At 38.5% G+C, this 2,671-nt stretch overlaps 1 non-coding gene across 1 annotated transcript; it reads left to right on the top strand.

The window, feature by feature from the left end:
- Positions 1-2,599: 2,599 nt before the first annotated feature.
- Positions 2,600-2,671, top strand: TRNAC-GCA (transfer RNA cysteine (anticodon GCA)). Its single transcript has one exon. It is a non-coding gene; the product is annotated as a tRNA-Cys (tRNA).

Genomic DNA, 2,671 nt, shown 5'->3' with positions numbered 1-2,671 from the left:
TTGTTCTCTGCATCTGAGTCTGTTTCTGTTTTGTTATATTCCTTCATTTGTTTTCCTTTTTAGATTCCACTTATAAGTGATAACATATAGCTTGTGTCTTTATCTGACTTATTTTACCTAGCATAATACCTTCCAGGTCTATCCATGCTATTACAAATGGCATAATTTCATTCTTTTTTATGGCTGAGTAGTATTCCATTGCACACATGTACGTGTGTGTGTGTGTATATCACTTCTTCTTTATCCATTCATCTGTTGATTGACACTTAGGTTGGTTCCATGTCTTGGCTATTGTGAATAGTGCTGCTATGAACATAGGGGGTTCATGTATCTTTTTGAATTATAGTTTTGTCCAGATATATGCCCAGAAGTGGGATTGCAGGATCATATGGTAGTTCTATTTTTAGTTTTTTGAGGAACCTCCATACTCTTCCACAAATTTACATCACCACCAACAGTGCATAATGGTTCTCTTTTCTCCACATCATTTCTAACACTTGTTATTTGCAGTCTTTTTCATTTACTTGATCTTTCTATTTAGTTCTTCAGTGGATTGGAAGAGGCCCACCTAAAAAGAGAGGATCCATCTGCTTTACTCCTTTACCAATTCACATGTTGATCTCATCCAGAAACACCCACATAGACACATCCTGAATAATGACGCCAAATGTCTGGGCACCTTGTGGCTCATTCAGATGGACACATAAAATTAATTATCACACTGTGGTTATCACTGAGTGTTTCCAAGATGACTTTGGGGACCGTGGACAAATTTAACAGCTGTGTGACCTTAGACAAGTTATTTAACCTCTCTGTGCCTCAGTTTCCTCATCATAAAGTAAAGATGATAATTGTTCCTCTCTCATTGAGTTGTCTTAAGGATTAAATGAATTAGTATTTGTAAAACACTTAGAAGGGTGCATGGCAAGTTATAAGTGTAACATGTGCTAAATGCAATTTTAACAAATACCCAAAGCTCTGTATTTGTTTTGATGTGCAGTACAAAGAAATATAATTGGCATGATTTCAGGGATACTTTTGCTTAGGATGAGGGTAAATAAAAAAAAATTAAGTTGATTTAAAGACAAATATTAAGTAAATACTAGTATAGGATGTATGCAAAATGGTTAAAAAAAATGAGAAAGTGGAAAGTGAATGATTAGGTTTTGGAAATACTATGAATGAGAAAAAATAAGGTCATATCTACGGTGACCAAACAACCACAGCCTGCTTTTCTGAGAGATTTCCTGAGACGCAGGGCATTCAGTGCTAAAACCAGAAGAATTCCCAACAAACCAGGACATTTGGTCTATCTATATAACTACAGTTTGGTATTTATCCCACAAACATTTATTGAGCACCTGCATCATTCCAGGCGCTGGGGGCTTCCAAAGAGCCTCTAAGGAGTTGGCAGTGGAATGGACCCTTGGTTCTGCTCTTGCTACTGTTATGTCTGACTTTAAGCAGAGCTCTTCATTTTCACTCCATCTGCTTCTTAGTCTGCAAAGGAAGTGGTTGGAATAAATGATCTCTAAATCCCTTCCAACACTGGGGTTCTTCAATATGAAGCACACAGGACATCTGTTACTGCTAAAATCTCTACTCCCACTAATATCCAGGGTGAGAAAAGAACAATGAGCAAAGAATGCATGTGATTCTTTTCTTAGCTCTCAATTCCAGCCTGACGTAGGGAAGAAAATGAATGTAATTGAGACTCTCCCCTCTCCTGGGGTCCCAACCAACCACCACCATTACACACTAGGATCCTTTGAAAAGATCTCAATAATGCTTGTTGTCAGGAAATTGGTAGAAGAGAGCCTTCCTTACAGGTTTAAGCAAGTAAGTTTCCATGAGAAGCACCTGAAGAGCTCATCAGAGGGAGGAGAGATGTTTATGATGCTCAGAGATACAGGGTGCTCCAACAGTGGTTGTGTTTGGAAGTGAAAAGGAATCTTTGGTGGTAGGAATAGGATAGGTAATTTAATCAGTTAAGAGGCTCTTGTTTGGAGCCTTATTTGTCTTCATCAAATGACCTTTTGGAGTTGGCAGTTTCAGGCAAGTTAGGTTTCATAAGAGTGTATCTCCTTGACCATCTGACTTTGTGTAAAATCATCTTACAGTTATGTCTTGGAAAAGCTATCTCACACAAATCATTATTTATACAAAATTTTTCCAGAATCAGTTTAATGTAACAAATGTCTATTGACTGCCAGTTATGAGCTCAGTTCTGTGAAGTCAGAAGAGCAATGAGGATCTCAGTTGCTGGGAGCCGTGGCTAAGGAAACATGACAGGAATCCAATCATCACATTATACTGATGATGCTATTTGTGGAAAACCTGAGGATTTTTATCTGGAACCAAGGTTCACTTTGTATGAGATATGGCAGACAGCAGAGGCTTTGGGTATGGAAAGTCTAAGTTTCTAGGCTCAGAGAACTTAATTCTCAGGAGTCAGGTCTTTTTTCATAATGAAATTCTAAGACTTGATATGCCCAGACTTCTTCCAGGCAGCATTCTCTCTAATTATAGTTCCCCTGAGTTACTGGTGTTTAGAATCATAACGTTGAGAGAGAGATTATGAAAACAAGTCCATGTTAGTGGGGGTATAGCTCAGGGGTAGAGCATTTGACTGCAGATCAAGAGGTCCCTGGTTCAAATCCAGGTGTCCCCT

Source organism: Phocoena phocoena, chromosome 4, assembly GCF_963924675.1.
Source record: "Phocoena phocoena chromosome 4, mPhoPho1.1, whole genome shotgun sequence".
Taxonomy (NCBI): Eukaryota; Metazoa; Chordata; class Mammalia; order Artiodactyla; family Phocoenidae; genus Phocoena; species Phocoena phocoena.
The sequence above is the reverse complement of the archived record's forward strand: the minus strand, read 5'-3'. Positions and strand labels throughout refer to the sequence as shown.